The sequence below is a fragment of the Cervus canadensis genome, chromosome 8, assembly GCF_019320065.1.
Source record: "Cervus canadensis isolate Bull #8, Minnesota chromosome 8, ASM1932006v1, whole genome shotgun sequence".
NCBI classification, from domain to species: Eukaryota; Metazoa; Chordata; class Mammalia; order Artiodactyla; family Cervidae; genus Cervus; species Cervus canadensis.
Genome location: NC_057393.1, coordinates 62,480,603 through 62,502,310, shown reverse-complemented (window position 1 = coordinate 62,502,310; position 21,708 = coordinate 62,480,603). Strand labels below are relative to the sequence as shown.

The following is a 21,708-nucleotide window of genomic DNA, read 5'->3' as shown; positions in this document are numbered from 1 at the left end:
GGAGTGAAAGGGACATAACGTACCACCCGGGACAGCCAGATACGCAGACCCGGGGGCCTCCTCTCCGGACTGGTGGTGGGGCCCCGGCCCTACACGCCCTAGAGTCGAACTGCGCTGGGCAGAGCGGGCCGGGGGAAGGGCGAGGGGAATCAGCCTCCGGTGGGAGGGGCGGGCCCAGCGGCACTTCCGCCGGGGGCGGGGCCGCGGACTGCAGTGCCGGTCCCACCCCTCCGCGCGGCCGGCCCGCCCCCGGCTCGCCAGGCTCCGCCCCCGCCGGCTGGGCCGCGGGATGTCGCAGCGCGATTCAGCGCCTTGGCGCACTACCCGACTCACAGGAGGACAGTGGACAGGTCCTTTCCCCTGCCTAACGTTGTATCTGAGGATTTTTAAATCAAAGGGCTACAAGCACATACCCCGGCCCAAACTCTCAGGTAAAACTTTGTCTAACTTTGGTCTTTTGGTAATCCCGAGACCTGACTGGCTCAGGGGTTCTCGAACATTCTGTGGTATCTGAGACCAGGCATACCTCAGACAGCAGGGAAAACATTTTCGTGCCCAGAGGGTCCCACCTGTCTTTCAGGAAGGTAAAAACAAAAGCTAACTCTGTTAGAACGGTTGTTTTCTGTCGGACACTAATTAACATTAACTCTGAGGTAAGTACCGTGAATGGCCTGTTTTATAAAGAAATTGAGGCCTGGAGAGAAGAAATTGGCCTTGCCTCGGGGCATCTCATCCGTATCCTCGTTCCTCCTTTCCGTCAGACCCCCAGCAACTCAACTCATCACTCTTGAGGAATCTTGCTGGGCTTTTACTTACTTTGTGGGGGAGTGTCTGCTGTCTTGTTAACTGCATCTACCTGCATCTGAGGCCTTGCTGAGCAGGAGGGGCCCACACAGAGGAGGAGAAAGGAATAAATAAACTGGGCTCAGCTCAACTCCTGGACAGCTCCCAGTCTGATGGGGAAACTGGACCTTTGAGCTCCCTCCTTGTTTCTCTTCTAGCTCTTCAGCAGCCAGAGTGATCTTTAAAAATTGTTTTAAAAGGCAGACTAGGTTTCTCTTGTCTCCTTCTGCCCCGCATCTGAGTTTTTGCCACCCGTGGCTGCATTTTGGTTACTCAGAGGTGCCATACAGCATCTCACCTCAGGACCTTGCTAAGGCTTTCTCTTCTATGTAGAGTGAACTTCTGGCCTCCTCTTTACCTGGCTCACTGCACTTACCACATGGGATTTTCTGTTGAGAGTCTCTCTTCACTGGATGGTAACTTGACAGGGCAGGGACTGGAGCTGTCCTTTCAAGAAATGAATGAAGAAAAGGGCACTGATTAGGACCATCAGCTGTGCTGAATGAACGATATCTTTGGGGATTCACTTCACTTTTTGGGGGTTACCAGTAAGCATTCTTTGTTGTCTCATATCTCGGGGTGTTTTTTTTTCAGTTTAATAAGGGAGATAGCACAAACTTATGGAAAAATAATGACTATTCTGAGTCTTTATATTGTAAATATAAAACAAGTCAATGATCAAGGAGGTTGGGGAAGAAAATATACCAATATCTATGGTTTTCCAGTTATTTATTTTGGTTTTCAAAGTGCATGATGTGTTGGTTGACACAGTTCAATGGAGACATTCCTCCCCCATCACTGCTCCTTCCACCCTCCATTCACGTATGTCCTAAGGCTCTAGCCTGGGCTCCTTCTTTTTCTCATTTCACATATTACTGCTATGTGTTATTAGCCCTGTATTATTAGTCCATTATTTAATCTTCTGGCTGAGCTGCTACAGCACGAACCTTCTAATTATTCTGTGTATCCTTGGCCTCTCTTGCCCCTGATGTATTATACATCCTGCTACCAGCTTAATTTTCTTGCTCCCATCGTTCCTTGGCCCCCAAATATTCAGTGACTCTCCTCTGTCCACATGTAACACTTGACACTTTGTAATTTAGTTCTAAACTTCTTTTAAACCACTTTCATTAAGTTGCATTTCAAAGTTATAAACGATATCTATGTTCACTTCAACCAGCAAAGCTCTCAAGATACATAAAGAAAAACATGATCTCACCCATTTCCTCTCCATTTCCCACCCTGTCTCCTGAGATATACAGTGTTAACAGCCTGGGGTGTAACTTCTGTCCCTGCACCATGCTCAGCATTCTCATATAAATTACACTCAAATGTGTGCGGCTCTTATGTTATTGCTTGTTTATACAAAAATGGTTATACTAGAGTTGTCTGCAATTTGTTCATTCTTTCTCAGTAAAAAAATGAGTCTATAGATAGAGAGCTAATTTATTCCTTTTTTTAGCTGCATAGTACAATGACTTATGATGGAATTACCTGATAAACCCATCCTAGCTTCCCGGGTAGTTCAGCTGGTAAAGTTGAACATATCATCCAGTTGAAAACGTATTTAATATTTCTAATCTACCAACACCATAGTTCAGCCTAGCCTACCTTAAATGTGCTCAGTAGACTTCCATAAGTCTACAGTTGGGCAAAATCACCTAATACAGGTGTATTTTATAATAGAGTGTTGAATATCTCATGTAATTTATTGAATACTGTACTGAAAGTGAAAAGAAATAAAGGTTGTACGGGTATAGAATGGTTGTAATGTATCAGTTTTTTCCCATTGTGATCGTGGGGCTGACTGGGAGAGGCAGCTCACTGCTGCTATTCAGCATCAGGAAACTATCATACTGCATATCAGTAGCCTGGGAAAAAATCAAAATTGAAAATTCAAAGTATAGTTTCTACTGTTTGTCTGTCACTTTCATACCACTGTAAAGTTGAAAAAATCCTAAGTCAAACCGTTGAAATCAAGGACCTCCTGTATTCCATACAGTGGATATACCTCACTTAATCAGCCACTTCCCTGTTGATGGTCATATAGGTTGTTAACAGAATTTTTTCTCTAATATATTTTTTTGTGTCTATATCCTTGAAATCAATTGTTTTACTTCTATAGGATAGATTATCAAAAGTACAACTGTCTACACCCCAGTCAAATCTAATGTTCTCTCTACATGCTCTGTGTTTTTCTGCTCCTCTGTCCCTTAGTCCTGGAAGGCCCTTGTTCCCTATGCTTACGTGTCCAACTTCTGATCCTAAAATGCCCAAATCTGATACCACAATTTAGTTAAGTTATCCAATATCCACCTCCTTCCTTCTTCCTCAGCTTAACATTGTAGCAGTGTGTCTGGGTTAGGCAGTGGTGCAAAATTGGTGGGCGCCAATCATGACAATCTTGTTTTCATTTTGTCTGATTATTCTTGCAGCCAGGGATGGGCAAATGTGACCCAGTCTGGGCAAATGAAGCACATGTAGCACATGTAGCAAAGTAGGAGGGGGAGCTTTGGAAAACATTGTTTTCTTGATCAAAGGAAATGATGCAGTTGTTTTGACCCTTCCCATTCCTTTCTTTCTCCTTTCTTCCTTTTGTGGGCTTGGATACAATATCCAGAACCATAGCAGCCATCTTGTGACCATGAGGAAAAATCCAAGAGACTAGCAGAGAGACTTAATCCTGATGTCTCTGAGACACAACAATTTCTAGGAATCACCTGCCTCCAAAACTTTTGTTATATTAGAAAAATAAAATCCCTATTTGTTTAAGTCAATGAAATTGTTTTTTTTTTTTTTTTTAATATTTGCATCCAAGCATATCATTTACCTGTCCCACCTGACTAACCTTATTTCCATTTGGTGTTACCACCATTGGGAGCTTTCCAAGTGGCACTGGTGGCAAAGAACCTGTCTGCCAATGCAGGAGACTTCAGAGATGTGGGTTCAGTCCCTGAATTGGGAAGATCCTCTGGAGGAGGGCACAACAACCCACTCCAGTATTCTTGCCTGGAGAATCCCATGAACAGAGGAGCCTGGCGGGCTGCAGTCCATGGGGTCGCAAAGAGTCAGACACGAGGGGAGCAACTTAGCACAGCACGGCGCTACCACCGTTGGAATGTCACACAGTGGTCCAAAACAGTTTCAGAAGCCTGTTAGACACTTGCCTTCAAAGGGTCTTGAGGTAAGGGTTTCCAAAGTCACTTGGGAGTGAAGTTTGGTCATACCCCTCACCCTTAGTGTTATCTCCTTTTTTATGCCTAGCATCTGAATCCTGCTTCCTGCTTGTTGGAATAAAGGACCTGTTTCCAGCTACAGAAGCTGAAGGGGTCACATCCTCCTTCTCCCTGTCCCTGACAGTTTAGGCTCCTCAAGAGGTGAGCAGAGGTTTAGGGTGGATTATAAACCCTTTCAGCAGCAGTATTGAACCTAATACAATGGCATTAATTGTCCAGGGACGCAGTGAAGCAAGCGGCCAGTTGCTGCTGCATCCACTGTGATAATGGCAGCTGCTCAGGCAGTGTCTAATCAGACTGTTGAAGTAGTATGACCAGTGACATCCTCCATCCCCGAGCCCCTCTCTGTACTGTTTCCCAAGTCTGAGGCTCTAGACCTTTTACTGATTTTCTGAGCTTCCTGATATCCTTTTGATAGGTTTCTTTTCTTGCTTAAATTAGCCAGAGCCGGTTTACATCACTCACAATCAATAATATATGTTGGTTTGCCCTAGCCTGGCTTTTGGATGACTTCTAAACAGTTCTGATGGTGACTACTTTTCTCCCTCTCCGTCTTTTTTAAATTGAAGTATAGTTGGTTTACAGTGGTGTGTTAATTTCTGCTGTACAGCTAAATCACTCAGTTATTCACAATACACATTCCTTTTTTAAATATTCTTTTTCCATTATGGTTTATCCCAGGAGATTGGATATAGTTTCCTGTGCTATACAGTAGGATCTTATTTATCCATTCTAAATGTAACAGTTTGTATCTACTAATCCCAAACTCCCAGTCCATCCCTCTCCCTCCCCTGCTCCCCCTTGGCAACCACAAGTCTATTCTCTATTTTTGTGATTCTGTTTCATAGATAAATTCATTTTGGTCATATTTTAGATTCCATATCTAAGTGATATCATATGATGTTTGTCTTTCTCTGCCTGACTTTACTTAGTATGATAATCTCTAGTTGTATCTGTGTTGCTGCAAATGATGTAATTTCATTCTTTTTTATGGCTGAGTAGTATTCCAGAGTGTGTGTGTGTGTGTGTGTGTGTGTGTGTGTGTGTGTGTGTGTATTTATGACATCTTCTCTATTCATTTATCCTGTGATGGATATTTTGGTTTTTTCAATGCTTTGGCTATTGTGACTAGTGCTGCTATGAGCACATAAATGCATGTTTTTTTGTTTGTTTTGTTTTTTGCAAAAAAACCTCCACACTTTATTTCAACCTTTATCCAAAAATGTAACAAATGTTAAAAATGTGTAGTCCTGAGCTTTAGGTGCTCCAACCTCATAGGCAAGTGAGGAGAGAGAGGATAGAAGTTCAGAGTTCCTCCCGTTCCTGGAGAAAAGGGAAGCCCAGGTGGGGTACATGATTAGAAGACCAAGGCCCTATGGAGAATGGGGCCCCCTCTCTTCTAGCACCAGACCAAGGCCCCACGCACCCCACCCCACCCCACCACTACCCATCCTCTTCAATGGAGAAGTCACACAGTTCCTGAAACTTGTACAGGAACACGGTATGTGGTGCATGTGGCCAGCAGCTAGCTCACCAGAGAGGGTTAGAGCCTGCACCCCTGCTTGTCAGCAGGCAGGATGGGGCATAACTCAGCTTCCTCCTCCTCACTCCCCTCCTCTTTGCGCTCTTCCTCAGAAAGATCATTGCTTGTAGTAACAATGTGGTGCCGCCCAGTGATTTGCGTGGGGCCAGAACCTGACATCAGGCAGAAGGTTATGGGTGGTTGGAGCTGGAAGTCATCCAAACTGAACATAGGTTGGCAGGACGACTTCAGGTTGGCCACAGGGACTTCGATCTCTTCGTGGTCATGGTTCCGTGCTACGACTTCTACCACGTTATTCTCTCAGTGAGGCAGAGTATGGTCAAAGCCAGCAGGAGCTCTGTATCATCCTCTTCTTCTGCTTTGAAGCTGAAAGAGTAGGTGTGGCCTGAGAGCTCACAGCCAAAGAAAAAACGATCCATAGTGACTGGACCAGGACTCACAGACTGCCCGTCGACCCTCCCCTCCCCCACCCCCCACCCCAAACTCCACTCTCCTGCCTCAAAAACACCAGGGCAGCAGCAGCACCAATGGCCATGCTGCAAGGGCTGTCTTTTAAAATTATTGTTTAGTCCAGATATATGTGCAGAGTGGGATTTCTGGGGCATATGAAGTTCTATTTTTAGTTTTTTGAGGGATCTCCACACTTTTTTCATAGTGGCTGCACCAGCTTAAATCCCCGTGATGGTGATTACTTCTTAGATGTGCCCATGGGCTCCTCGGGTGATACTGGTGAGGACTCCAACACTAAGCAGTCTGACTGAATGTCTACAACCTCGCCAGGCAACAATTTCAACAGAAAAACTGGTAAGTTCAGTAATGAGAGTCAGGCCAGAATTGAGTGAGAAAACATAATGTTCAGATGAGTTTATAAGATGCCTACTTGGTCTTCTACACTGTCCTATGTAGCCTCACAATGTTACATTATTTACCTCTTACCAAAGCCCAGTGAGAATAAAATGATTATCCCCTTCTGGTTTGAGATGTACAGAATTTCTCCCTTTCACTTCTAGTTTTCTCTCCCCACAAGCCTCAGTGGCACTCAGTGAGTCTGATTAAAGTTTCTAAGGCATCAGAGATACTGTCAAATCAACCACCTTAGGTGACAATCAACTCTCATTCTTCTCAGCAGAGTTCAGTAGCTTAAGTGCCTAGCACTTGAGTGCTCAAAAGATGTTTATGGAATGCAATCAATGGCCCAATGGCATGGGAACACCTCTGGGCCACGTTTCCTTGGGGCAAGTGGTGGCCTGAAACATTTGAGGTCTTCTGTTTGAGTACAGGGCAGACTCACGGAAATTGTTGTTCAGTCTCTCAGTCGTCTCCGACTTTTTTCGACTCCATGGACTGCAGCACGCCAGGCTTCCCTGTCCTTCACCAGCTCCTGGAGCTTGCTCAAACTCATGTCTGTTGAGTCGGTAATGCCATCCAACTACCTCATCCTCTGTCATCCCCTTCTCCTCCTGCCTTCAATCTTTCCCAGCATCAGTCTTTTCTAATGAGTTGGCTCTTCACATCAGGTGGCCAAAGTATTGGAGCTTCAACTTCAGCATCAGCCCTTCCAATAAATATTCAGGCCTGATCTCCTTTAGGATTGACTGGTTTGATCTCCTTGCAGTCCAAGGGACTCTCAAGGGTCTTCTCCCAACACCACAGTTCAAAAGCATCAATTCTTTAGTGGTCAGCCTTCTTTATGGTCCGATGCTCGTATCCATATGTGACTACTGGAGAAACCATGGCTTGTTAGGAGGTTTTCCCTCCATGCTTTCCCCAGTCCCTGACTTTGGCCAGGGTGCTTCATGTCTCAGGGGTTAGTGTTTCTTCTTTTCCTGTTTCTATTTCTAGCTTTACTTTTTCCATTTCTTCTCCCTTACCTTTTCCACAGCATTATTTAAAAGCACAAATGATGTCACCCTACTTTTGTTCTCTGCAGAGTCTGCCGTATACACCAACAATATTCAGTAAATATTGGGTACATTAACACATCTTCAAAGGTTTTTCTTTCGCTGTCCCCACCTTTGCTGCTGAGCCTTCTTTCTACCACGGGGCTCTTCTGTCACATTCTCCAAGTTTTGCTTGTAGAGTCAAAGGCCTTGGCATATCTTCAGTTTCCCTGCCCTGCTTCTTCAGAAGAAAAGGGCGCCTTTTTGCCATTTGCTGGTGGGGGCCTGGCCTTTTCAGCAAGGATGGTGGGATGTGGAGGTGAGAAGTGGAAGCAATGGCCTGAGGAGCTGGCTGATGTGGGGAGACTTGTCCCCCATCAGGCTTGAGAGGTGGGGAAATTGGGGAGTCTGGTGAGGATTAGCTTTGCTGGATTATCAGCAGCATCTTCAGCCTCCTCCCCTTTCTAACTAGCCACCAAGTTGTGCAGATTGATTTTCCCTTTGATGTGGGAGCTTCACAAGCATTTCTGGAATAAATGAATGATCTATCCCTTGCAGAACTGAAGTGTGAAATAAGTCAGCAAACATGCCAAAAGGAGGCTGGAGGCTATGGAAACCAATGTAGATTGGCTCAAAATGTCATGAAAATGAAAAAGTTGAGGGACAAGGGCTTTCTAGGGAGAATGGTGGTCCCCCTCCCCCTAGGTGCTTCTGCTTCAGTCCACCTCACCTTCATCTAATAGCCTCCTGAAGTGTCTCCTCTCAGGCCCACTTCCCCAAAACTGCTTTAATTGGACCTTCTGTTGCCTCAAGCCCTCCTGGGTGACCTGTGTTCTGCCAAGAAAAAAAAAAGAAGTTTCAAAAAAAAAAAAGAAGTTTCGTATGCCTTAGCTCCTCCCTTTCCACCTTCTTACTGCCCACCCAGACTGGCCATCCAGCCAGAGTGGGATCTTCTCCCTCACACCAGGACACCCTCCTTAGTCTCATCTTTGCTTCTGAGGCTCCCTTTTGTAGTATGCAGCTTCCCCTCCCCTACCTCCATCAGAGTAGATCATAGTGCTTCAGTGTGGTGGGTGCCCCGGGTCCAGCTGCTTGATTCCACACTGCCACACTTCCTAGATTGTGTGACTTGGAGCAGGGTTCTTAACCTCTCTGAGGTTTCAATTTCCTCCTGTGCAAAATGGATGTAATAATGGTATCTACCTCTTAAGTCACTGGGTGAATGAAATACAACAATGCTTGTGTGTGCCTGGCACATAGAAAGTGCTCAATGTGGTTATTACTATTATCCCCCGGGTTCTTTCTTACCTTTGAATTCCTGGAGTACTGTCTGGGCCACTCATCTGGCACTTAATTATCTACTAACTGATGATATCTTTTATTAGCTATTCTTATCGTTTAACTTTTGTGTGTGTGTGTTCAACTTCCCAATTAGATTTTAAGCTTCTCTAGGGCTGAACCAGATGACTTCTTTTCTGGAAGCACAGAGTCTTAACCACTGGACCACCAGGGAAGTTCCACAAATGAATACTTACTAAAACAAGGGATAAAATATCCAGTGCTTGCATAGTCCTTTCATAACCATGATTTCCCTTACATTATCACAATAATCTTATAAAGCATGCAGTGTTATTTTCATCTTCTAGATGAAAATAGGTTTGTAGAGAGGAAGGTTTGTAGAGAGGAAGTCACTTGAGTTCCAAAGGTCAGGGCTTTTTCCTGCTTCACAGTGGCCTCCTTCAGGTTTCAGAAATTCTGGCAATGGCTTCCTCTTATGCTCTAATCGCCAAAGACGCCTCTCTGGTAGTCTAGGTCAGTATCTCTGACAGCTTTCTTTTCACGGGCCCATGGAGAGAGCCATTTGATATATTTCATGAAATGGAAAAAGCTGATTTATGAAAGAGCAGGGGCATACACACACCCATGGATAATTTATGTCACCTCGGGACTTCCCTGGCTGTCCAGTTAAGGACAGTTAAAGGTCTACCCTTCCACTGCAGGGGTTGAGGGTTCAATCCCTGGTCTGGGAACTAAGATCCCACATGCTCTGTGGCCAAAAATAAGTAAATAAATAAAATTTAAAAATGCATGTCATCTAGAAAGCAGGCTGTAAGGTGTTTATGTGACCAACATCTGGTCACCTAAGGGGGTGGAATTATGAGTGATTTTAGCTTTCTTCTTACCTGCTTACTGTGGTTTCTATTGCAGACACTTATCACCGTTATGCTATGCTGTGCTGAGTCGCTCAGTCATGTCCGACTCTTTGTGATCCCATGAACTGTAGCCCGCCAGGCTCCTCTGTCCATGGGGATTCTCCTGGCAAGAATACAGGAGTGTGTTGCCATGCCCTCCTTCAGGGTATCTTCCCAATGCAGGGATTGAACCCAGGTTTCCTACATTGCGGGCAGATTCTTTACCATCTGAGCCACCAGGGAAGCTGAAGAATACTAGAGTGGGTAGCCTATCCCTTCTCCAGGGGATCTTCCTGACCCAGGAATCGAACCCGGATCTCCTGCATTGCAGGCGTATTCTTTACTGATCTATGAGGGAAGCCCTTATCACCTTTATAAACAGAGGTAAAACAATAGGAGTTTTGTTTGTTTAACGGAGAGGAGGCAGCGCTGTCAGAACTCTCTTTGCTCCCTTGCCCTTTCCAGTTTCCTTTAACTAAAACCTGCTCCCCATCAGAGGCAACCTCTTTCCTCTCCTTCCTTCCTCCAGGCACTCAGCCAGGTGGGCAGAGGCCCATCCCTGGTACTCAATTAGTCACAGGTTTGAAATGCAGGGGAGGGTTGGAGAGGGAGGAGTGATTGGTGTGGGGTGGGAATTTGGGGATTCTTTTATCCCCAGCATCTCAAAGGCTGACAGGCTCTTGAGGAGTGGAAATGACTGGTAATTAGTGAACCTTCTATGCACGCACTAAAGACTAAAGACGCACTTCACAGTCTGCATGACCTCTGCAGCCTGGTGAGGCTTTGTTATGTAGATGCTCTTAATTGGGTGAGTCACTTACTGCAAACAGCTTTGGGAGAGAGCACCCTGGGCTGTTTCTGGAAGGCTTCCTACCAGAGGTTCTGACTCAGGAACTGGGGGTGCTGGCAGCAGTGGCCTCTTAGAGGCTCCACTCAGACCGGTAGAAGTGGTCCCCACGTCTGGGAGTCAGCACGGTGAGCCCTTAGGGGGCATGTTAAATGTTGGCCTTCATCTTCTTCCTGCCCCGTCCTTCTCTCCTTCTCAGTTTATAGATCACCTCTTCTGGGCAAGGCTGAGAGTATTTTGACATATAAACTGGATTCCCTACAGTCAAGGAATTGACCACCTAGTTGGGAAGATTGTGGCAGAAATAAATGTACATAACAACATCAAGTTGCAAGCATCAATGTCAAGCACACAGGAGAGGCTTTTAATGATGTTTCAGACCCCAAAGCAGTCATTGAAGGTTGGAACATTGGAGAACACTTGTCAACAAGGTGAGCAGCCCTTGGAAGTGGTTTGGGGAGAAGAATTTCCCAGGATGAGGAGACTTTATGAACAAAGGTATCACCAGGTCACTATCACCCCATAGTCAGAGCCCCCAGCACTCTGAGCTTGGCTTGGATGTCAGGTGCATGGAGTGCAATGGGTGTGGTTCACCAGGTCCTCAAGTGTGCTGCATTTACATTATTGTCACATGCTGCTGTTGACTCTAGGATGTCCTGTTTGCTGCTTTCCTCAAAGGAGGGCACAATGTATGTAGACTTTATTATTTTAAAAATTGAAGTATGATTGATATACAGTATTGTGTTATTACTGCTATACAGTAAAGTGATTCACTTATACATATATATAGTACATTCTTTTTTAATATGTTCTTTTCCAGTATGATTTATCATACGATACTGAATATAGTTCTCTGTCTTATACAGTAGGACCTTATTATTTATCCATTCTATATGCAAAAGCTTTCATCTGCTAACCTCAGTCTTTTATACCATCCCCCCAACCCCCACCACCTTGGCAATCACTGGTCTGTTCTCTATGTCTGTGAGTCTGTTTCTGTTTCATAGATAGGTTCAGTTGTGTCATATTTTAGATTCCACATATAAGTGATATCATGAGATATTTGTTTTTCTCTGACTGACTTCAATTAGTATGATGCCCTCTAGTTGTATTCATTTTGCTACAAATAGCATCATTTCATTCTTTTTTATGGCTGAGTAATATTCCATTGTGTATATACACCACGTCTTCTTTATCCATTCCTCTGTTGATGGACATTTAGATTGTTTTCATGTCTATTGTGAATAGTGCTGCTATGAGCATTGGGGTGCATGTATCTTTATGAATTTGTAGACTTTTAATGCATCAGGTCCCTCTGCCCCTTCCCAACCTGTTATTTTGGTGAATGGCATAATCTTGGCTCCCTCACCCCTGACTCCCAAATAGACATCAACTCTTGGCAATTGGGCTGCAGTCTTTTTGCAGTCTCTCCTATCAGGCCCCCACCACCCTTCATGGGGGGTGGGAGTGTACTTTCAGAGCCTGTGAGGAGATTTTCCTATCCCTGCTCTCCCCTTCCTGATCTGTCCTTCCCATTACTGTGAGACCAATGGTCCTCCAAGATGAATGTGTTGTATTCACAGTGGGATCTGTTCAGCTCTTTATGATTTGGCCTTTGCCTACTTCTGCTCTCTTCCTATCTGCAAGATCACCAGTGACTTCCCTGTTGTTAAACCCAATGGTGACTTCTCTGTCCTCAATTTACTTGACCTTTAGTAGCACTGGACAGGTTAATCACTCCTTCTTTTATTCCAATATTTTATTTACAAAAAATTTCTAACATGAAAAATTTAAGAACAGGATAATGAATGCCCAGTACCTTCACCTAGACTCTTTATCTGTTAATGTTACCATGTAACATGTCATTTTCTCTCTCTCTTATACACATACACATATTTCCCTCCAACCCCAAATCATTTGCAAGCTGTAGACATCTTGATGTTTATCTTAATTTCTTCAGCTCACATCTCTTAAAGAGAGAACATTCTCTTATGAAACTTCAATTATCACACCTGAGAAAAATGATGTTAATTTAATATAATCAGTTATATCATTAAAAGGTTCTGATTTAAACATTCCAGTTATCTGAAATGTCTTTTTAATTTTTCCCCCAGTTCCAAGAGCCAGTAAAAGATTGTGCGTTGCTCCTGGTTGTCATGTCTCTCTAGTGCATTTTAATCTAGAACACTCAGCCCCCCTTTTGGCCCCATGATATGACATTTTGGACAGTATAGTCCCAAGGTCTTTTTTTTTTTTAACTTATTAAAATTGAGATATAGTTCATTTGTAATATTATAATAAGTCTCAAGTGTATAATATAGTAACTCACAAATTTAAAGATTATGTTCCATTTGTAATTATTAAAAAATTGACTGTATTCTCTGTGCTGTACATATATCCTTGTAGTTTATTTATTTTATTCATACTTGTTTGTTCCTCTTAATTCCCTACCCTGATCTTCCCCTCTCCCTGCTTCTCTCTCCCCACTGGTAACCACTAGTTTGTTCTTTTATATCTGTACTCTGTCTCTTTATTTAAAAAATATTCACTAGTTTGTTTTACTTTTTTAGATTCCATAGGTGAGTGATAAGGTACAATATTTGTGTTTCTCTGTCTGACTTATTCCACTAAGCATAATACCCTCCAAGTTAGGACCGTTGTCTTAAAGAATGTTCCACTTTTTGATTTGTCTGTTTCCTTATGAGTAGATTCTGGCCAAACATTTTGGCAAGAGCAGCATGTGGGTGGCGTGGCGTGTGCTTCCTCTTGTATCACATCAGAGGTGTGTGTTGTCGGTTGTCTCATCACTGGATGCCAAGTTGAACTCTTGGATAGGTGGTGACTGCCAGATCTCTTCAGTGTAAAGGTACGCTCTTCTCTTTGTAATTTATAGGCAATCTGTGGAATGGTACTTTGAGACCATGTGAATTTCCTGTTTACCCAATGCTTTCAACAGCCTCTGCTGATCCTTGACTGAGTTGGTCACTATGCTGGAACTCCATCCCTTTGATCACTTTCTTTCTTTGGCTTCTGGGGTCTGACTTGCTTTTGGTTTGTCCTTACCTCTCCAGCTGCTCATTCTCAGTCTCTCTGTGGTTCTTCCCCTTTTCCTTGACTTCTAACTGTTAGTACTCTAGGGCCCAATCTTCAGCTCTCTCTCCTCTCTTGTGGCTTTAAATGACATCTAAAAGCTGAGGACTCTGAAATTTCTAACTCTGGTACAGATCTGTTTCCTTCACTTTCATATGTTCAACTTTCTCCTTGACATTTCCACTTGTCTGTCTCAAAGTCGTATCAAACTTCTCAGGTCAAGTGATCCCGATTCCCTGCTTCCCTTAATTTGCTCATCCATTTCAGTGTGACAGCTCCATCCTTTTAGTTGCTCAGGTCAAAATCTTGGACTTATCCTTGACTCCTGTGTTTCTCATACCCTCCATGTCATATCCATCAGGAAGCTCTGTTCATGCCATCTTCAAGATGTATTTGGGTGCTGTTCCTGTCTCCAGGATTCTTGCCATAGCCTGCTGTTTGGTTTCCCTGCTTCTGCCCTTCCCTTCCCTGGTCCGTTGTAAATACAGTAGCCAGAACAATACTTACAAAATGTGGGTCCTCTGCTCATGCCACCTTATTCCCCATCTTGGAGTGCAAGGCCAAGTCCCAACTTTAGTCTGTCAGGTGATAGATGATCTGCCCCCCATCCCCACCCTAAACCCTGCCCTGTGATTTCATTTACTGTTATTTTTGCCCTTGCTCACTCCACTCTAGCCACTCTGACATGTTTGCTGTTTCCCAAACCTGCCAAGGCCTGCTTGGCAGGGACTTGGCACTTCCTCATCTGGTTGCCTGGAACATTTTTCTCCTAGATGTCTACCTGGTTCTCCCTTACTTCCTGCAAGTCTTGGCCTAAATACCACTTTCTTAGTGGGGCCTTCTGATCACCCTATCTACCCCTAACACTTTTCTTTTTTGTTGTACCATGTGGTGTGTGGGATCTTAGTTCCTTGACCAGGGGTCGAACCCATCCCTCTACAGTGGAAGCGTGAAGTCTTAACTGGATCGCCTACCCTGGTACTTTTTATCCCCCTTCTCTGCTGTATTGTTCCCTTACTTAGCACCACCTGACGTATTCTGTATTTTCTTTTTTATATCTACCTCCACTAAGGTCTTCCCTGTAGCTCAAATGGTAAAGAATCTGCCTGTAACATAGCAGACCCGGGTTCAATCCCTGGGTTGGGAAGATCCTCTGGAGAAAGGAATGACAACCCACTCCAGTATTCTTGCCTGGAGAATTCCATGGATAGAGGAGCCTGGCAGGCTACAGTCTATGAAATCGCAAAGAGTTGGATACAACTGAGTGACTAACACTACCGCTACTACTACTGAGAGTAAACTCTGCAAGAGTAGAAACTTTATTTTCTGTACTACCCTGTCCCGATGTTAGCGTCAAGCATACAGCCAGCACTCAGTAAATATTTTTGAATGAATGAATTGAATGAATGAATTTCCATTACCTCAGGATAAGCTATAACCCTCTGAATTCAAGTAATCAACCAGATCCCTGGTCAGGGAACTAAGATCCCACACACCACATGGTTCAATAATCTGGGAATTCCCTGATGGTCCAGTGGTTAGGACTCCATTCTTCTACCGCAGGGGGCACCGATTCGATCCCTGGTTGCGGAACCAAGATCCCGCATGCCATGCAGTATGGCCAAAAAGAAAAAAAAAAAAACACCCTAGAACAAATAAGTACCAAAAATCTAAAGTGTCTGTATTCTTTGCCTGCCAGTATAGCTATTACAGTAGATGGGCAACCAAGGCGTGTCTCAGATTGGGGTTCAGGGCTGAGATCACAACCATGAGATGGAATCCATGAATCTAGTATTGGCATGTGTCTCTTGTGAATGCACTTATGTCTATTTGTGTGTGTGTGTGTGTGTGTGCTTTTGTGTGTCTGTGAGAATGTGCCACTGTAGTCACGTATCGGTGATCCTTCTGTGTTTTCTTCTCCAAGAAGACTGCAGGTGCTTCATAGGGCTGTAGAATGTCTGTGTGCCTGTGACTGTCTCTGCTTCTGGCTGCAGCATCTTGAAGCCTCAGCCCACCTGTGCTCTGAAGCTGAGGAGCCATCTCAAGCCTGGAGCGGCTGTCTTGGGTACTCATCTTTCTGGTTGGGATATCCCTTTACCCTTGGAAGCACTTGAGTTCAGGTTCACCACGAAAGCACAGCAAAGTGAGAACATGACAACACAGCACTGAGAGAACACTCAGAGCTTTTGCATTTGCTGTTCCCTCTGCCTGGAAAACCCTTCTACCAAGTCTTCTCATAGCTGGCCCCATCTTACTATTCAGACTTTGGCTCCAATATTGCTTCCCTTAGAGAAGCCTCCCCAGAACACCCCACAGCCATCTGAAGCTGTGCAGTTTGTGTCCCCCCAAGTTAGCACCCTGTCCCCACTCTTTATCACATTGTCTACTTTTGTCTTTATAGCAGATGTCAGTGCTACCTGAAATTATGTATTTCACATACTTGAAATTGTATTATTTATCTGCTTGTTACCTGTGTCTTCCATGTAAACCTCTTGGGAGTAAGGACTGTATTTGTCTTGGTCCTTATTTTACGCCTAGTGCCTGCCATGTAGTAGGTGCTCAGTAAATTTATTGACATTCTCTCTCCTTATTTTGGGGAGCTGTACCTACTTATGTGTGTGATGTGTGCAAGTTGTTCAGTTGTGTCTGACTCTTTGTGACCCCATGGACTATACAGTCCATGGAATTCTCCAGGCCAGAATACTGGAGTGGGGAGCCATTCCCTTTTCTAGGGGATCTTCCCAACCCAGGGATTAAACCCAGGTCTCCTGCATTGCAGGCGAATTCTTGACCCGCTGAGCCATCAGGGAAGTCCTATTTAACTTGTATTTTTATTTTACTAATAAATAGTTTCTTAGATTCGTTAGTTTACATTTAGGGAAACTGAGGATATTAGGAGTGAAAGATTCTGCATGGGCTCCCAGCTGGCTAGAACAGAGCTAGGTCTTGAACTCCTAGGCCAGGGTGTTGGCCACTCTAAGGCATGACCAGCCTTTCATCTGACCCTCAGCACCGGTGAGGTCAGGTGTAGCTGCCACCTGTTTGGCCCCTGGCTCAGAGCTGCAGAGAAAGCTGGGGTTCCTTCCAAAGAAGTGAGAAGAGACGCAGAATTAATATTGGTAAATTATGCCAGAACCCTTGCATGCACGTTATTATTATTGCCCCCATATATTCTAAAATAATCCCTGTAAATAATTATAAAAATAAATCTCAGTGACAAATTTTTTCTTTTCTTTTCTTCCCAGGAACACATTTATTCATCCTAATCTCTTCATGGGTAGGACAAATTGGAGCACTGGGTAGTGAATACAATTTGCAAATAGGCAATATAAGTAGAGAGAAAATTAATATGTATTCCTCAGCACTCTAAAAGGAGAGGAAGAACATTAATAGCCATTTCCTTGCAGATATAACTTTGAAAATGTTATTTCTGATCCATCAGCGTGGGGCTCCATATGAGGAAAATGGTTACAACGTGACAAGAAGTGATTAGATGTGAAATGGCATCTTTCTGGCGCTCCTCCCGTCTCTTTATCCTGTTCTTACTGGGACTTAGGAGGAATTCTGTTTTATTTTGTTAAGAAGATCACAGCGCTGGCCTGGGGTCTGCTGCTCATTGGCTGGGTGACCTTGGGCTGTTTCCTTTTACTCTCTCAGCCTTGGTCTCCACATCAGTAGCTGGAGCAGATGACTTCTGAAGCCACAGTGAGTTTGGGTGATTACAGGTCCTCACTACTTGAAGTACCTGAGAAAAATAAGAGATGCTAGGGCACCACCTACTGAATCAGAATCTCATTTTCTGAGTTTCATATACTTTTTTAAAAGTGACATGCCTGACGTCTCATAATTTTTAAAAAAATTTTTATTGAGGTATAGTTGATTTACAGTGTTGTGTTACTTTCAGGTGTTGTTTTTTGTTTAGTTGCTTAGACGTGTCCCAACTCTTTTGCAACCCTATGGACTATAACCTGCCAGGATTTCCTAGGCAAGAATACTGGAGTGGGTTGCCATTTCCTCCTCCAGGGGATCTTCTTGACCACCAGTGGATTCTTTACCACTGAGCGGCCAGGGAAGCCCAGTTTCAGGTATGCAGCAAAGTGAATCTCATATGCAAATGCATACATTTGCTCTTTTTTAGATTATTTTCCCATGTAGGCCATTACAGAATACTGAGTAGAGTTGCCTGTGTTACACAGTAGGTCCTTATTAGTTATATATTTTATATACAGTAGTATGAATGTGTCGATCCCAGTCTTCCAGTTTATCCCTCCCCCCTCCTTACCTCCCAGTGGCAGTAAGTTTATTTTCTATATCTGTAACTCTGTTTCAGTTTTGTTAATAAGTTCATTTGTATCCTTTTTAAAGATTCCATATATAAGCAATATCACATGATACTTGTCTTTCTCTGGTGAGTTCTATATATATTAATCGAAGTTGGGGGAGGTTTTTCCTCTAAGTGACAGAAACTTGCCAGGCAAAGCTGGGATTCTGGAAGGGTCACTGGATCTTAGACCCTGCTCCCTTCTTCCCCACCGGCCAGTATAAAGTCCAGCAGTGTTGCCTGGTCAAGGATTCCTTTCCCTTTCCAAATCTGAATCCCTGTCGCCACATCAGGGATGAATCTCTCCTGAGCTCAGCTAAGGACCTGGAGTATCTGGCAAGTTCCAGGCAAATTGGGGAATATGATTTGTTTTTCACTGCTGTCTTCAGGATTTGTGAAAATAATGGTAAGACATCAGTAGATAGCAGTCTCATTTGTAAATTCTTATTTTTTTCCCCTGCTGGTCTCCTCCTGTCTTGTCTTTAATTACAGAAGTAGTAAGTGCAGGTTGCAGAAATCACAGAAGGAAAGCAGAAGCTCCTTCCCACACCCCTTCCCCAAACCTGCTCCTTTCTCTGCTCCTGGTGGATATTTGCACTTTAGCAGAGAGACAACAACAGAACCTTTTAAGATCTAAAGAGAAGGGAAATCGGAGGTGCTGAGAATTAAATAATAGTAATTATATTTAGGATACTAGTAAATAATAACAATAAACTAATATCTGCAACAAATACTCATGCCAGACATTATGATGACATTTAATATACATGAAACAAATGAATTGTTCAGAATAGGAAAGTAGAGAGGTGTTCTGAAGTATAGATCATCCTCAAGTCACCTCACTAGTGTGCACAAACTGCCCAGAGGGCCCTGGAAACTCCCCTCTTTCCTATACTTCCCCAATCCCTTTTAGGCTGAAATGAATCTGCTTCAGCGACAAAGAGCATTTTGTATGCAGACATCCTGCTTTTTTTTAATTGAAATCTGAATGTGGTGAGTCTGAACTAGGGGCTGGGGTGTGATTAATTACAGCAGCCATCTTAACCTGCTCAGAGGCTGGGCCTGAAAGAGACGAGGCGAGGTCAATCAGAAATTCGGTTAAGGAGAGGGAGGAATGTAAATAAAACCTTGTTAACTGGCCCCTGTCTTTCTTTCCGCTGCTGATGCGTGGAGTTGGAAGATTTAAGGAATCAGTTCCTGTTTCTCTGGTTCTGGCCGACCCTAGAATCAACTCCCTTGATTGGAAATAAACAGGATTTTCCTTTCTGTCCCCAGGAATGTGACGGAGGAAGGAGTCTAGGGGAAAAGGCCTCGTCTGCCAAAGAAGAAGAATAATAACAAAGATGACAGTAGGAATAAAATATTGCCCTCTTCATCAAGGGTGATAAGGAAGTATCCAGTTATATGTGTTGAGCCTTCTCACTCTCCATATACATATGTTAGAACTTCAGAATTTAGCTCAGGTTTGATTTGAACTTTCTGTCCTGTGGTCGTCTTGAGTGTACTGAACAAATTGGGCTACATGTCTCACCTTTGGTTTCAGAAAATAGGACCCCAATTACAGCACTTCATGTTGACATAGTACCTTAAATGTCTGAGTATGAACCTCTTTCCTGGAGGGTGTGTCTGTGAAATGTGTGCCCCCAGTGCCTGGCATGGGGCCTAGCCTTTGGAAACTGGGGCAGAGGGACTGTGATATAAATGGGTGAGGCAGGGAGTCCTCCAGCTCCCTCTCTCTTGGCTGAGGAGTGGGATGAACCCCGGATGACTGCATGAACGTTCCCTTCCCCTTGGTGCTCCTGGGGCAGGGACAGGAAGAGTTTTATGCAGGGAGAAACCCCAATAAGACTCAGCCTCTCTGTTGATTTCTGCAAACTCCTCGTGTTCCAAGGGAATCATTTGCCCACTTCTGGGCCAGCTGTATATGAGTTTGCTCTCTCCCCTCCTAAGGGGAGGTCCATGTTACCTGAAGAAACTTAAACTTTTGCTATTTCTATTAAACTTCCCTTTTTGGTTAAGAAGGTGATGAGGTAGAAGAATGTCCCTGCCCTGATCACTCTTCCAATCTTCCTTGATTCAGATATACAGGTACTTTTTCTCCTCCTCCTCTCCTGCTCCTTCTCCTTGTTCCTCTGTTCTGCAGACTAACTTCCCAAAGCTGAGGGGAATAAGGAGAGGTGAATCCAGTCTGTTCCTAGAGGAGCCCTCCTCCACTACATTAAACAAATTTTCACTCTGCTGAATAACTTTCAATAGCTCCCTATTGTCATCAATTTACATTTCTAACATTAAAGCCCAACTTTAATATGAGCTGTCTTGAACTTTGTTCTTTGTGATTTCCCAATGCTCTCTCCCCGGAGTCAACTGGCCTTCCCAATGTATTCACTTAGAGGAGATGAGTGGTTGGAGACGCATTTGAGGCAAAACCAACAACGAAAAGGTAAGCAGAGGATGAGACAAGCAGGAAAGGAGGCAGGAGAGGTAAAGGTTGATGGGATATAAAAGGTCTTGAGGGACATTAGTATGATGATTTGGGGCTCAAGACTTTGGGCTGTATTATTAGATTGGGAGGAGGCCATTGAAAGATTTCAGGTGGGGTCAAATCCAGCTTTTAGAATGATAGCTCTGGGGCTATGTAGAAAAGGGAACTGCAGTGAGGGGGTTTGGAAAAGTGCCAGAGACCCCTGCTGACTTTGGTGTCATTGGTGGATAGGGTCTGCAGAACAGACTTTCTGTGCTCAGAAGACACAGCCATGTATGGAGGCAGGGGCATGGATGAAATGACCTTAGGCACCCTCCTCCTGGTGGGAGGGAAGAGTGGGGTTCCAGTTTATTTCCACATGTTGTCTCCTTTGGGTCAAAGCCCTTTTAGGAAGGCCAAGGGGAAAGGTCCCCGGGGAGGGCAGAGTACCACTTCCTCTTTTTCAGGCAGGAAAGGCAGACAAAAGTGGACAATGGACCAGAGAGGGTGCGTCCAGCAGAGAAGGAAGGAGGAGCCGGAGGAGCTGGCCCAGGGCAGGAGGCCTTAGAAGATTCCCTTTGATCCCCCTTATCTCTGGAGGGCAAGCTTGCTTATTTGGCCAGTGGGGCCTTTTGTTACAGCATTTCCTGGAGCCCCCCAAAGTAAACACAACCAAGTCTGTGTTCTTACAGCTCTACTGTGTCTGCTCCTTCCAACAGAGAGAAAGGGCAGGTGGGTCAACCCTCAGAAGTCACCCCTACTCATCAGAATGCTGACAATAAAGATGCCTGTTACAGTGCATTAGCACCACGCCTGAGAGACAACTGTGATGGCCACGAAGTGCTGAACCACCATCATAATCATCATCATCAACTGCACAACTGGGGCTTTCTAAAATCTAAGGTTTAGATCTATGGAGTAATAAAACAGGAACAATGGAAAGGCCTGTGAACACCCTCTTTAATGGAGGTGGGAAGCTATAGTCATCAATAAGTCTACTGAACTGAGGTACTTGCAGTGCCCATGAGACCTGGAGTCTGGTGTGGCAGGAGTCAGTTTTCCCTTTTCTGTTCAAATGGTGCTTGTGCCCCTGGAAGAAAGGGGTGGAAAGGCTAGTTACTGCTGGGCTGGCTCTCAGTTGCAATAGGGGATGAGTGATACATGAAATTGAACTGGAATCTGGTAATTTTTTTTTGCCAGCAAAAGTCTGTCCAGTCAAAGATACGGTTTTTCCAGTGGTCATGTATGGATGTGAGAGTTGGACCATAAAGAAAGCTGAGTGCCGAAGAATTGAT

At 44.3% G+C, this 21,708-nt stretch overlaps 1 long non-coding RNA gene across 3 annotated transcripts; it reads left to right on the top strand.

The window, feature by feature from the left end:
• Positions 1-277: 277 nt before the first annotated feature.
• LOC122446357 lies at positions 278-21,708 on the top strand. Of its 3 annotated transcripts, none has more exons than XR_006270854.1 (5): positions 278-431; positions 6,278-6,426; positions 10,741-10,972; positions 19,228-19,344; positions 20,041-21,708. It is a non-coding gene; the product is annotated as an uncharacterized LOC122446357 (long non-coding RNA). The 3 variants fall into 3 exon arrangements; XR_006270855.1 differs by having other exon boundaries at positions 19,228-20,392; positions 21,133-21,708; XR_006270853.1 differs by having other exon boundaries at positions 19,228-21,708.